This window comes from Lacerta agilis, chromosome 11, assembly GCF_009819535.1.
Source record: "Lacerta agilis isolate rLacAgi1 chromosome 11, rLacAgi1.pri, whole genome shotgun sequence".
Lineage (NCBI taxonomy): Eukaryota > Metazoa > Chordata > Lepidosauria > Squamata > Lacertidae > Lacerta > Lacerta agilis.
The window spans coordinates 13,698,633-13,714,197 of NC_046322.1; positions in this window are offsets into that span (position 1 = coordinate 13,698,633).

The window sequence follows — 15,565 nt, forward strand, 5'->3', positions numbered from 1 at the left end:
GGAGGCATTGTTTCACTTCTCATGCCCCAAATTAACTTGGCTGGTCTTGAGTCCAATGCACCTTGACTCCCCCCCTTTTTTTAAAGGGGGAGGGGTCACTATTTGCTATTATGCCTGAGGTAGCAAAATGAGCTAACCCTGAACTGCAAGGTCATGGTCTTCATGTTTGGGGGGGGGAATTGAACCTAGGCCTCTGTGCTCAAAATCTGACTGTGACTCCACAGTTGAAACAGAGCGTGCTTTCTCATGTGCTACACCTGCTGTCATTCAAAGCTTTACAAACATAAAAAAACATAAGGAGAGCCTTCTGGACACAGGCTTATGGGCCATTGAGTCCAGTATCCCATACTCCCAGTAGCCAACCAGTGGCCTGCGGGAAACCTGCAAGCAGGACCTAAACACAAGAGCACTTTTTCCTCCTGTGATTTCCAGCAACTAGTATTCAGAAGTCTTTCTGCCTCCAACCATGGAGGGAAAACACTCCCATCCCATCTAGTAGCCATTGTTAGTCTCCTCCTCCATGAGTTTGTTTAATCCCCTTTTAAAGCCATCCAAGTTGGTGGCCATCACTGCCCCCCTGTGGGAATAAGTTCCATAGTAACTATGCAGGTGGCGCTGTGGGTTAAACCACTGAGCCTAGGGCTTGCTGATCAGAAGGTCAGCGGTTCGAATCCCCGCGACGGGGCGAGCTCCCGTTGCTCGGCCCCAGCTTCTGCCCACCTAGCAGTTTGAAAGCACGTCAAAGTGCAAGTAGATAAATAGGTTGGACTGAAGAAGGCGGGCAAAGACAACGCTGGGTTTTATGCCAATAAATGTGTTGTATTGTATTGTATAAGACAACGCTGGGCCTGCCCCAGACAGTCTGCACCCTCCCACCCACAGTACTCATGGACACCATCATGCTGTGTCAGAAGGAAGGAGAGAGGCAGGCAGGCATAACTTGGGACCTCCTCCAGTTGGATTTGATGTAGGAAAGAAGCAAGACCGACTCCATTTTGGTTTAGGACTAACCACATTTGTATGTAACTATGCAGGGATGCAGGTGGCACTGTGGTCTAAACCACTGAGCCTAGGGCTTGCCAATCAGAAGGTCGGCGGTTCGAATCCCCGTGACGGGGTGAGCTCCCGTTGCTCAGTCCCAGCTCCTGCCCACCTAGCAGTTCGAAAGCACGTCAAAGTGCAAGTAGATAAATAGGTACCACTCCGGCAGGAAGGTAAACGGCGTTTCCATGCGCTGCTCTGGTTCGCCACAAGCGGCTTAGTCATGCTGGCCACATGACCCGGAAGCTGTACGCCGGTTCCCTCGGCCAGTAAAGCGAGATGAGTGCCGCAACCCCAGAGTCGTGCGCGACTGGACCTAACGGTCAGGGGTCCCTTTACCCTTTACCTTTAACTATGCAGTGTTTGAAGAAGCACTTGCTTTCATCTGTTCTGAATCTTCCAACATTCAGCTTCATTCAATTCTAGTGTTATGAGAGAGGGAGAACAACTTTTCTGCATGCCGTGCATTATTTTAAATGACCATCTCTCCTCTTTCTCGCCTTTCTCTGAAATATTGCAACCTTTCCCAACACGGGAGTCGTACCATCCCATCAATCATTTTTATTGCTCTTTACCAGACCTACAACTGTGCCCTGTCCATTGTCATGTGAAGGTGCACCTTTCTAGGAAACATAGGAACCTGCCTAATACTGAATCCTACCCTTGGCCCACTTAGTTCCATACTGCCTACTTGGATTGGCAGTGGCTGTCCAAGGTTCCAGGCAGCCGACATTCCCTGGAGACATTGGGGGTTGAACCCAGGGTGTTCCGCATGCTAAGCAGTTGCTCTGCCACTGAGCTAAGCCCCTTCCGCTTTCCTCCCTGTTCCTTTTTCCTTTTGCACAGTGCCTGTTAGATTATGCAAGGGCTGTCCTGCCTTTTAACCTATGTGCAATGTTCAGGAAATGAAACATAGGTGTTGCATTACGCAGCCATATACAATTATTGCATGTGTAATTTATAACTGAGCTATAATCTCGGCTCCTTGTCAGGCTGTGGCTGAAGGATGCCTCCTGACTTCTTAAAGGCAGGCGAGTGTATATGTCATTTCTTACATGAAAGAGTCTTCACCTTGAAGAAATGCACGGGTGAGAGGCTGTCTTTTGAAGGGGTTTCCCCTGGAGGAATAGGAAGCTGTTAGTTGCCTCTTCTGCTACTGGGTTACTAAGGAGTGTGTGTGTGTGTGTGTGTGTGTGTGTGTGTGTGAGAGAGAGAGAGAGAGAGAGAGAGAGAGAGAGAGAGAGAGAGAGATGCCTGGCAGGCAAAGCTGAAAGCTTTCCTAGCTGTGTGTGCAGGCTCTCTATCTGATACAAGGGACACAGAAGAGGAATCTGTTAGAATTATTGCATTACTGTAGAGGCAGGTGAAACCGGGGGTGGTGTGGTGGTGGGAGGGGGGTGGAGAATCACTTCAGGAGCAGAATGCCGGCAAAAGGGGGTGCTCTGTGGAGACAGAGCCGTTGCAAACCTCTTTCATCATGAAAGGAGCCAGGAGCAATTTTCAAAATGGCACAATTGACCCTTGACTGACTGACCGCTTCAGATTGCCAGTAAGCTCCTATAGAAGAGAGGCTCTGTCAAGAACATCAGTTTACAGACCATTCCAGGCACAATTGTGACTCCTTTTGTTGTGGGAACCCAGACGGCTCTTCAATATAAAGTGCTTCTGCGGCAGCGATGTTACATCCCCCCGCACCCCCCACCCCGGCTTTCAAGTCTCAATATTTGGCTGCTGAGGAAATCCTTCTTTCATTCCACTTAAGGCAACTCTTGCTGTTTTAAGGGCCGTGTGGAATTGGACGATGTGAGCTTTGCAGGTGGGTATTGGGTAGCACCTGTGGCATCACCCCTGGCACGCTTGGATGCTGAGGGCTTCACAGAGGGCAATGCGCTCCGCCGGCCTGTGCTGCTATAGGGCCGGAGTGCTTCTGGAGATATGTATAAAATTATAGACTTGGAATGGACCACGAGGATCATCTAGTCCACCCCCCTGCAATCTTTCGCCCAACGTGGGGCTTGAACAAACGGCCCTCTCTACCAACCGAGCTATCCCTCGATAGTGTAGCAGACCGGCTAAAGGCTGAACTAGATGTGACAATGGAGGTGCTTTAATTTAATTTAATTTTTTTTACAGCCGTCACAAGAGGAGGATGCAATCCGGAGCAAAGTACGGCACAGCAGGGAGAATGCCTCTGTACTTTTCCCTGTGTAATTTTCTTTATGCATAGTTGGGGAGCCTAAGGCCAGGAGGCCACACATGGCCCTTCCAGCCACTGTATCTGGCCCTCAGAACTCTCCCCACACCACACCACACCACTCCCCCTCTCCCCAGGCCCCACCCCCTCAGTGGGGTGTTTGCTTCACACCCTCCTTGCAGCCTCAAACTCTCAGAATGCCTCTTCCTTTCCTGGATGGAGGAGGGTCTGAATGTGGGGAGAAACTAGCCTACTGTACAAAGGTTACATTTACATTAGTTAATCCACCCACTCTGACCCCAGTCACCACTGGCAAGTGGCCCTCTGGACAGATAGAGAGGTTTGGAGGGCCAGAGTTTGCAAGTAGGCCTGAGGTTCTCTACCCTAGGGCTAAGAACTGCCCTCACCCAGTTCTAAATTTGGTTTTTGTTTCTTCAACAACTTTTGTGTATTTATTTATCAGCTACATTTATATCCCTCCTTTTCTCCAACGAATTCAGTGCAGCACACACAGTCCTCTCTCGTTTTATCCTCACAATACCCATGTGAGGTAGGTTGGGCAGAGAGGCGGTGGCTGAACCAAGTTTACCCACTGCGTTTTGTGGCTTACTTGAGATTTGAACCTGGGTCTCCACAGACAAAGCATTCCGGTGCGTGTCTTTCAGACATCCCCTCCTGCTCACCCAGGCCCAATTTATACATGCATGTGCCTCACTTGATTGCCCACCTCTTGCACCCCTTTCAGATATCATTTTAACATGTTGTGACCGTGGGTTAAAAAGGGAAGGTAGCAGAGAAAAGACTTCAGACATGGAAACAGAACCATGGGCAGTGCCTAGTAGCGCTGGAAGAAATTCCAACTATCGATTAGGTTAGTTCTGCACCAAAGCATGTTCTCCAATTTCCTGAAATGTTCCTCCCTCTTTCTCTTCTTGATGGCAGCTCCCGGACTCTGGAACTCCCCTTCTAGAGAAGCAAAACTGGTTCCCACTTTGTTGCTCTTCCACCAGCAGGTTAAGGCTGTTTTATTCTGATAGGCTTTGGGGAATGGATTGTTTTATTATGGAAATGGCTTTCAATGTGCTTCTTTCATTGTCTGTATTTCAGTGTGTGTGTATGTGTGTGTGTGTGTTTAAAAATTCTGCTGGAGTTTAATTGCTTATTACTTATTATATTTTATATGTGCTTAGCTTTTTGCATTCTATCTGTGTGCTTTTAATTTGTGCAAGATACCATGAGACCTGGTTTGGGGGGAAAGTGGGAAACAAACAAACAAATTGATGGAGATTGGTTAAAAAAAAAAGAGAGAAGCGGTAGTAAGGGGCCCTGTTTCACCCCATACACCGATGGGATGCGGGTTGCGCTGTGAGTTAAACCACAGAGCCTAGGGCTTGCCGATCAGAAGGTCGGCGGTTTGAATCCCCACAACATGGTGAGCTCCCGTTGCTCGGTCCCAGCTCCTGCCAACCTAGCAGTTCGAAAGCATATCAAAGTGCAAGTAGATAAATAGGTACCGTTCCAGCGGGAAGGTAAACGGTGTTTCCGTGCGCTACTCTGGTTTGCCAGAAGCGGCTTAGTCATGCTGGCCACATGACCCGGAAGCTGTACGCTGGCTCCCTTGGCCAGTAAAGCGAGATGAGTGCCACAACCCCAGAGTCGTCCGTGACTGGACCTATTGTTCAGGGGTCCCTTTACCTTTACCTAAGCTTTCCCTTTTCAGCTGCAAAGGGATGGCACTCGGCTGAACTCACAAACGTGAGGAAGGATAACTTCTAATAAATATATCTTCTCCTAGCATCTATTCACATCACCACACTGCAGAAGTTCTGGGATTTGTTCTGGGGATGATTCCCTCCATCAAGTATGATAGCCATGTTCAAATATATAAAAGGATGTCATATAGAGGAGGGAGAAAGTTTGTTTTCTGCTGCTCCAGAGAAGCGGACACAGGGCAATGGATTCAAACTACAAGAAAGAAGATTCCACCTAAACATTAGGAAGAACTTCCTGACAGTAAGAGCTGTTCGACAGTGGAATTTGCTGCCAAGGAGTGTGGTGGAGTCTCCTTCTTTGGAGGTCTTTAAGCGGAGGCTTGACAGCCATCTGTCAGGAATGCTTTGATGGTGTTTCCTGCTTGGCAGGGGGTTGGACTGGATGGCCCTTGTGGTCTCTTCCAACTCTATGATTCTATTCTATGGAATAACAGTGATGATGATGATGATGATGATGATGATGATGATGATATTTATATGCCACCCATCTGACTGGGTTACCCCATTCACTATGGGCAACGTCCAACAAATTGAAATACAAACATCTTAGGAACTCCACTCCAGATTTATGTAAGGTTTACTCCTTAGCATTTTCCTCTCCTGAATATGTCCTGCAAGGCAGAGGGGATGGACATTTTCTTGGGACTTTTTCCTGAAGCTGGGTTTACTCTCTCAAGGCACCAGAAGTTTAGGACCTTCTCCTAGATGACTACCTTCCCAGGTTGACGAGCTCCATCTGCCCCTCACTTCCCTTTAAGGCATGTGCAGAAACTGCCTTCTTGATCATTGGACCCACTATTGGTCTCATCCACTCATGGGAAGAGCCAACTCCTGGGGTTCAATGTCCCTTCAGCCCCCAGTAAAATATTTGTGGGGGCTGCCTTTCCAAAGTTGATGGGCATTGCCATTCAAATAGCGTGCGTACACTGTGTCTTGTGGTCTATTATGTGGGATGGGGCTTACCTGCCTCCCAAATTTTTTATTCAAGTTGGCACCCCTGAACCAAAGGATTGCCTGCTTTCACCCTCTGCTCTGATACCATAGTCTTGAGCTTGCTTTCTGTAGGATGGGAGATTTCAGACAAATGGCTGCCCCACCAGCAACCTGAAAGGGTACTGTCCTGGAAGAGTCTTGCCGCTTGGCACCATCAAATCGGCACCTAAGCTGAGGTGAGAGTGTGAGAGCACTCCGTAACCAGAGAGCAAGCATGTTTTCTAAAATGCCAACCTTGTTTTATCATGTGTTCGCTTTCCATCCGTCCTCCTTTCTCTCTCTCAATACGCTCAAGAGCTTTTTGCTTACTGACATTTTTTAAAGTGATGACACACAGGAGGGAGACCGAGACAACCCTTTTGAAAGAGCATCAGCTGAAGAAGTCTTCTTCTGCCTCGGTGTCCTGATACTTGGGAGTCTGTGACTCATGCAAGAGATGACAGCTACTGTTGTCCTCTTTCATGCACAAATCCCTATATACACGCATACAGATACATACAGAGTTAGATATGATTACTTTATTACAGTGTTTTTCGACCACTGTTCCGCGGCACACTAGTGTGCCGCGAGATGTTGCCTGGTGTGCCGTGGGAAAATTACTTTATATATAGTCAATATAGGCACAGAGTTAAATTTTTCAACATTTTCTAATGGTGGTGTGCCTCGTGATTTTTTTCATGAAACAAGTGTGCCTTTGCCCAAAAAAGGTTGAAAAACACTGCTTTATTATGGCTTAATGACAGATTAGCCAACACCCTCCAGTTTGTATTGGGAGTTCTCTTCCTTCTATTCAATTAGCTGTTGCTTCGCTCTTAGAACATAGGACTGTATCAAATTTTGGTGTGTGACAAGGATTATCTAAGGTTAAACGATCACGTAAATTCATTTGTATTAACAATTTGCATAACCACAGCTGGTTACGGTGACAGCTTAACAAAAAAACACAAATGAAGTGATTGACTTCATTGTGGATAGACTCCTCCTCCTCCTCCCATGCCTGCACTGTACTATGGTTTCCTGCTGTAATTTCTCCAATCATTAAAGTTGCAGCAAATATAATTATTTGCAGGGGCACCAGGGGCATTGAGCAGGAAGTAAAGAACCTGTTAACGGGTCGTGGGAGTTGCAAGGAAACACTGCAGAATGATTCCCATTTGGCTCATGCAAGGAGGCAGGAGAAAACGTCTCAGCTCTTAGGAAAGCTGCCAGTACAGGAAAGTGGAGAAGTGAAACATTTCTGGGAAGGTAAAATTTGAAAGTTTTCATGTGCCAGAAAAAGCACTCTCAGTTTAACACAGGTTTTGCTCCTTAATTGTTACAAGTGTGGTCCTGCAACAAAACGTTGCAGTGTGAAGTGGTTCTCTTCATTGTTCTAGGCCCCCCACCGCCAAGCACACTGACTCTGATCACACACGGGGCTTACACTAACACCACAAGAGATGCTATTTGTGGATTTCCCATTTTACATCAACTACAGTCCTAAGACACATGCAAGGAATGTGGTTGCAGGGCCTTGAAATGAATAAGAATACTTTAGAGTAAGGGACTGAATTTTGAGAGGCACAACTGATTATTTTTTTTTAAAGAGCTCATATATTTAAATATATTTCACAACTTGCAGTATTTAAACATCTGCCTTTCAGGCTTCTCTGTTGGCGCAACATCTTGCAAAGCAGAGCCACCCTCAGGCTATCTGCAACTATAGTCTACTCACAGTAGACCCATTTAAATTAATGGGCCCAAGTGAGCCAAGTCCATTAAATTCAATGGGTCTGCTCTGATTATGACAATATTGGAAAACAACCCATGATTTAGATTTTTATAGCCACCCCATTACGCAACATTCCCATGGCAGCTTCCAGGGGTAGAAAGACATCAAAGGAAAGCAAATAATAATAATTAAAAACGAACAATAAACAAGGAAACATGAGGGACGTGGGAGGTGTTCTAGTCCTGCGACCAAAGCAATGTTGGGGACCAGGAGGCAACAAATTACAAGAGACACCGAAAAGGAGAGAGAGAGAGAGAATTTTTTAAAAATAAGCCAATGAAAGAAAAATTGAGCCAGGCAGTTTAGAAAGAAAGGAATAAATGGAAATACAGCAGAATCATACAGGGAAGATGAAAGCAAAGGCCAACAGTACATAAAGAAGGAGGGGAGGGCAGAGGCAAAGGGAGAGGGAGAGGGAGAATCTAGCCGGATAACTTTAGCCGAATGCAGAGATTATAGTTCCACGACTGTTAACTCCACGTGGCACCCTGGGAGATGGGCGTTCTTCATAGCTAGGCTAAATCAGGGGTTGAAGGATTTTCAAAGATCAAAACCTGCATTAATAGTATTGGTTGGTTTCTCTGTCCCCAAGCGAGGCAGAGAAGTCCAGGGTTGCCTTTGTGGGGTCACTTTCCTTTGGAGGAGAAAGTACTCCTTAACAAAGGAAGACACACACACATGCAACAAAGCAAGGAATGAATGAATGAATGGAGGGAATAAATATATTCCCACCGAATCATAGGAAAGGGGGAAAATATCAAAAGGGAACTTCCAAGCAGGGTTTGATGGATCAGTCTGCTTCCAATTTGTGTCCATTTTGTTCTCGCATGTTCATTCCTAAGTCTGTTCTCCACTCTGCTTCCACATTGATCTGCAATTTATTCATTTACTTAAAGAAATCAGAATGACATTTGCACTGGCATGCATAGTTAAATGAATATTTGGTCACATGATATGCATATTATCTTAATGTGTGCATTTCTATTCATCCAGTGAAAGGCGACTATGGTGTTGCGGCGCTCATCTCGCTTTCAGGCCCAGGGAGCCGGCGTTTGTCCACAGACAGCTTTCCGCTTCATGTGGCCAGCATGACTAAACCACTTTTGGTGCAACGGAACACTGTGACGGAAAGCAGAGCAGAATACGGAAACACCGTTTACCTTCCTGCCACAGCGGTACCTATTTATCTACTTGCACTGGCATGCTTTCAGACTGCTAGGTTGGCAGTTCAGGCAGTATACAATTACTGTATACATACAGTAATTGTCAGCTTGGCCTGGTAGCACATGGGAAGCCACTGGGTTGCCCATCGTTGCTCTAACCCAGAGCTTTCCAAACTTTTCATGTCGGTGACACACTTTTTAGACATACCTCATTTTGCGACACAGTAATTCAGTTTTACTAGCAAACCAGAGGTTAAACTAAGCCCTTTCCAGCCCTGGGAGAAGCACGGGGAGCATTTGCGCAACATGCCAGCGCACAGTGACACACAGTTTGGAAAGCTCTGCTCTAACCATTAGATCACAGCAGCTGTTGCTAGTCTTCTTGTCCCCTTCCTTTTTTGGAGAAGCTTTAGCATCAGGAAGAGCATCAGTTAAGATTCAAAGTGACTTGCATTAGATAAACTCCTGTGCACACATCATTGTCTTTGCTCCCAAAAGCATACTGTTTAAGCATTGACCTCTAAAGCCCTCCGTGGTCTGTTAACTCAGTTAGGCAAGAGTCAGGCTTCCATCTTGTATCCTACCCTGTGGGTTGTGTTCAGCCAGGATGCTTTCCAAGGTCATTCCTAAGCGAAAAACTTTTTGATGTCAGTAGCAGGGTGCCCTACATTTTGACTTGCGGCAAAGGCAGTGACATAGTGGATGTGAAGGCACATGAAATTCAGCTGAGCCCAATTTTGTTTTCCTAGAATGCTATCTTCGCAAGAGATGGGGAGACGGCAGTTTAAAGGCCCATCTTTGGCGTGAACAGCCTCATATGCACGATATGAAAGAAAAGAGATGGAAGATGTACAAAAAGAGCGACAGTCGACGATACTAGTGGAAAGCACCCAGCATTGCTTTGGAATTGCAAGAAAGCACAAAACTCAGTGCGGTTTTGAAATCAGTGCAGTTTCGAAAGAATCAGCCCACCACCTAGATTCAAAATGGTGCTGAGTTGTATCTAAAAGCCAGTCCTGGACCACCTGGCACCACCATGCAAAACAGAGAAAGAGACAAAACAACATAAAAAATGTTATCAGGGTAGGAGGTGGGGGCGTGGCTTTCATTTTGATGGAGGATTGTTTAAGCCTTCTCAAACCTCACGGACTGATTGGGCTTCCAAATGTTTGAAAACTGTTTGGGTTTCTTAGGACTTAAAGGAACAACATCGAATTGGCTGTTTGGTTTGCGAAACTGCGGATTGAACTTAGAATCCTGCATTGTGTGGATCTACCCCTAGACTCTGTATTGAATCTCTCTCTTTGCTCCTCTGGAAGGTTTTTTGGGGGGGCAGGGGAGGATTTGCACTGGGGAATCAGCCCATAGGCCGAGGGTTAAACACTTGGCAGGAGATGTTGGGATTGAATCTGGGACCTTCTGCATGCAAGGCAAAAGCTCTAACCACTGAGCAATGGTCTGTGTTTTGGAGCGGAGGCAGCAGAAGTGAGCCTGCGCCACCACTTCCTTGTGTACATTGTGACGGCTTCAGTCTACCTCTGAAATATACCAGGGCGTGATGCTTGCTTCTTTTCAATGGGCCAGGCATGCCCACCTTTCTCCCAAGTTTAGCTGCCTGTTTTCTTGCAAGCACTGCAGTGTGTATTTTCACTGCCTTGGACCTAAGTGACTTCAATACTGAGAAAGGTTAAGATATTTGCAGCCCTACCAGAGTGAACGGAAGAGTTTTCTCAAGAGCTCTTGAAACTTTGCAGAAGAAGAAGAAGAAGAAGAAGAAGAGAAGAAAGAAGAAGAAGAAGAAGAAGAAAGAAGAAGAAGAAAGAAAGAAGAAGAGAAGAAGAAGAGAAGAAGAAGAGAGAAAAGACCACGATCCTCTCCAAGTGACTAAGGGGAAGGCGGAAGAAGAAGAAGAAGAAGAAGAAGAAGAAGAAGAAGAAGAAGAGGAAGAGAGAAAAGACCACGATCCTCTCCAAGTGACTAAGGGGAAGGCGGAAGAAGAAGAAGAAGAAGAAGAAGAAGAAGAAGAAGAAGAAGAAGAAGAAGAAGACTGGGACCAGCCATATGCAGCTGGCAAAAGAAAATAATGAACTGTCTGCAACTGTAAAATGTTGCTCTTAAAAAGATCGGGCGGGGGGGGGGGGGGTTACAATGGCACATGGTTGGTGTTGAAGGATAAACTGCTTTGTGCGGTGACACTTGTGTTACAGTGTCAATTGGTGAAGGGTGACGCGGTTGGTTTTTTGTTTTTTGTTTTGCTGTGAATTGCACGATGGAGCGAGAGACATGATTCAAACAAACTGTCGTCAAAAGAAACCTCTGCTCTGTATAAATGGGCCAGCAGTCACCCACTTTAATAGAATGCAAACAACATTGTCATGTACCAGATGAGACAGGTCGCAAGCTGGCCTGTCACATTCTAGGACAATTGAATTGATTTGTGTTTTGCCTTCTTGTTTTGTTTTGAAATGATTCGTGCACAGGATATATATATATATATATATATATATATATATATATATAGCAAGGTTGTGAAATTCTGCAGCGAGTGCTGGATTTTGGAAGCGTCTGGAATGTTATTTGCACTGCAGCCAAGAGGAATATACAGAGCGCAAACGTACAAAGACAATTTTAGGACATGGGGCTGTGTTCAAATAAATCCTTTTTTTTTTTTTTTTTTTTTTTTTTTAACAGAATTTATTGGCATTTTCACAAAACAACATCAACCCAACCCCCACACCTACAAATATCAAAACAAACACAAATACAAATACACATACACATAATGTCAGGATTCTTCTTCTTATCTGTATATCTTACTATAGAAAAAAAAAAAAAAAAAATTCTAGTTCCGAATCTTGACACTTGACTTCCCCCGCCTATACACCTTCGGTTTTAATACAATACACTTTCTCCTTAACATCTTTTCTCCATAGAAGTTTAACTTATCTTGATATAGAAAGAAAAAACACCTTTGTCTTATCTTTTGCATTATAACCTAAAACTTAACCAAATATTCTTAGAGCTAAACTTATTTCTTCTATCATTTAGCATGCTGCTTTTAACTTAAATTCAATATCTCCTTACTTATTTAAAATAAACTTATTTAACAAACTTCACACTCCGATTTCGGATACCATGGCAGACCATCTATGTTATACAATGATTAATTCAACCCACTCCCCTTTTGTCCATTGTCTTCTCCTGTCTTTCACCAGAACCGAATCCCCTATTGTATGCTTCTGAATGTCCACAGATCCAGGTTACAACCACAACAAACCCTGCATCGAGCTCCAAGATGTTCATCCTCTGCATTCTGAGCTTCTCCGTAGCTTTGTACCAAAATTCTTCTTCTTGTAGAAATCTTAATTCTCTGTCCCTCGACCCCGAGCTGCCACCTCGGAATCTAGATATTAAAAAACTTTCCGTTTCAGGGTTTCTGCCACCCCCTGAAAACAGTCCCTGTTCCAATCGGATTTGCTCTGCCATCTCAGACCATCCTTCCAGCACATCTTCCAGCTCTTTGCAAAAGTCTGTTTCCATTGAGTAGATTTTTTGGAGAGCCTCCTCTGTGGAATACAGATTATTTCCATTTATAATCCCACACAAGACTCTTAATTTTCGATTAGCCAGCTCCAATTGAAAGACAGTGAGCTTTTCCTCTACCTCCCAGTCCTTCTGTGCCAGCATGAGCGCAAAGTCCAACATCTTCGGGGAAGGGAGGTGGGTATCAAATTACATTTCCTGTCTTTTTCCTCCTTTGTCTCAATTTTCTCCTGCGCAATTCCAAATCGCCGCCATTTCTTCCGAAGCCAGAGTATAAAGACCAAAACTTCAAATGGAGATATTTTTCCTCAATTAACCCCTAAGAGGGAATCTCTACAGAGTCAGTTTTCAAATTCCAAGCACTTTCAAATGATTAGTGTAGCAGCAGTCACTTAAAGAGTTAATTCCTTCCAACCCCCGAAGGGAGAGAGGCGGGCTGCCTTTTCTTTTGATCCCAGAGCTTTTCCCGAAGTACAAAGAGTCAGTCAATTACTCACAGCTTCTGGTTTCTTAGCAACTTCTTAATGACAGGTAGAACAGAGACGCTCATCACGGACTTTGCCGCCGCATGTAAACATCCCGGTTGGGGCATGTCCCCTGAAGCCCGACTCCGTGGTCCCTTCACCCCCACTCCCCCCTTACAGGGGGCGCGGGGGAAGGGTTCGGAGCACAACGGGCATAGCCGGGGAGCCCAGGGCGCGGGACGCTCTTCCCGCGCCCCAACCAGAGCCCTGCATGCGGCTGCAGGGCTCCTAACCCCCGGGATGAACTGGGTGCCTCGCCACCGAAGCAACCCAGGACCATCCGCAATGGCGCCAGCCGCCGGAAGCCCCTGTGTTCAAATAAATCCTACTCAGTGTAGATCCATTGCGATTAATTAACCTCTGTTAGCCATGACCATTAACATCACTGGGTGTACTCCATGTAAGAACAGCACTAGAAACTACCTATGGTGTCTAACACAATACAATAAATCACTCTACATAACTTCTCACAAAAACCCAAACACTGTCTTTCTCTGTATCTTAAAGCCCAAAATAAGGAACACAGATTAGCTGGTTAAACAAAAAAGAAAACAGCTATACTAATCAAGTTAACGTATTAACAAAGAATAATGGAGAACAACCATGAAGATAAATCTTTACAGAGATGGATCCTTTTCGTTAATTTTTGGAATGATAGAATTATGGACAACATACAAACTTATAACTCATTTGCAGCTATATAATCCATTCTTATCATTACCATAAAAAAAAAAAAAAAAAAAAAAAAAAAAAAATATGCTGGGAATTTTTTTGTAATTAGTATTAATAATTCCATTTGTATACCACTTTATATTTTAAGGGGGGGATCTCAAAGCAGTTTACAACCTACATTAAGACATGTAATAAAAGAATCCAGAACAAAACATTAATGAAGAAAATCAAATATAAAATATGCATTCTAAACAACACAATTAACAGGAAACTAAAATATTGTCTTTAAAAATTCAAACTAAAACATTACAAAGGAGTTACAGGTAGGTAGCCGTGTTGGTCTGCCATAGTCAAAACAAAATAAAAAATAAAAAATAATTCCTTCCAGTAGCACCTTAGAGACCAACTAAGTTTGTTCTTGGTATGAGCTTTCGTGTGCATGCACACTTCTTACCAAGAACAAACTTAGTTGGTCTCTAAGGTGCTACTGGAAGGATTATTTTTTATTTTTTATTTTGTTATTACAAAGGAGGCCAGTTACAGAATGCATGTTGAATGGAACAAAGTTAACAATTCAGCATTTTTAATCAGCAAGAGAATCACATATCATCATAAACATAAAGCATATCTATTGCTGTTGCTATGAGTCTTGCCAATGGTGGTTCATGGCTGGCGGCGGCTGTGGAAGCTCAAGCTTGATGACTTGGGCCTACGCTAAGAGACAGCCAAGATAGTCTCTGACCTCTTCAGCAGCCTCAGCTTTTGTAATTGGAGTCAGTCAGGGCCTCACCCTCCCAGGCCAGCTGGAAAAATCCCTGCAAGGCAGAGAGCAGGACCTCCAGGCAGGGGCGTAGCAAGGGGGGGCAGGGGGCGGTCTGCCCCATGCTCCATAATGGAGGGGGTGACAAATTATCAAGGAACAATTTTTTTGACCGAAGGTCATATCTTACTATACTAGGGATTATATAGCTATATATGAAATTCCATGCGTATCGGGGTTAATATCTTGACCCTCCTCCACCAAAATAGCTGTTCACTTGGCTGTTTTCCTGTGTCATGAAGGCTGAAATTTCAGTTCAGCCTTACTGTTCCCAACCCTAACCCCGTGGAAAGCCATCTAATTAGACTTTAATTTGATTTTCAGATGTTTTTTAGGAGGTAATTTAATTATTGTTTGATTTTATACCAATGTTATGTATCTGGTCTTAGCCACCCTGAGCCCGACTTTGGCCGGGGAGGGGGGGGATATAAATAAAAGTTTTTTTTATTATGACTTGTTATTATTCCTTTGTAAGAAAATATGAAATAACATAAAACCATTTTGGGGGGGATCAATGGGGGGGTTGACAAGAAATTTTCCACACCGGGTACCACCTGACCTTCCCATTCCGGGGGGGGGGGGATAAAAAAAAATGTCCCTTGGGTACCAATTTACCTTGCTACGCCCCTGCACAGGACTCACAGCCAATATTGTTATCATCCTTCTGGAATTTCTGCTTCTGCCAGAGCTCTCATAACTCCTGAAGGCCCATATTTTGTTTTTGTTTTTTTCTCATTTCTATGTCTATTCCACTTGCAAATGAACAAAATGAAATGATTTTTTAAAAATATATATAGCCTAATAGTTTGACTGGGAACTGCCACTGGGACCATATAATTCTGATCCTGAAGAACCTACATTGGCTTCTGAGCACAGTTCAAACCTTTAAAGCTCTAAACAGCCTCGGTCTGTATACCTGAAGGAGCATCTCCACCCCCATCGTTTAGCCTTGGCACTGAGGTCCAGCTCCGAGGGTCTTCTGTGAGAAGTGAAGTTACAGGGAACCAGGCAGAGGGCCTTCTCGGTAGTGGCGCCCGCCCTGTGGAACGCCCTCCCATCAGATGTCACTGAA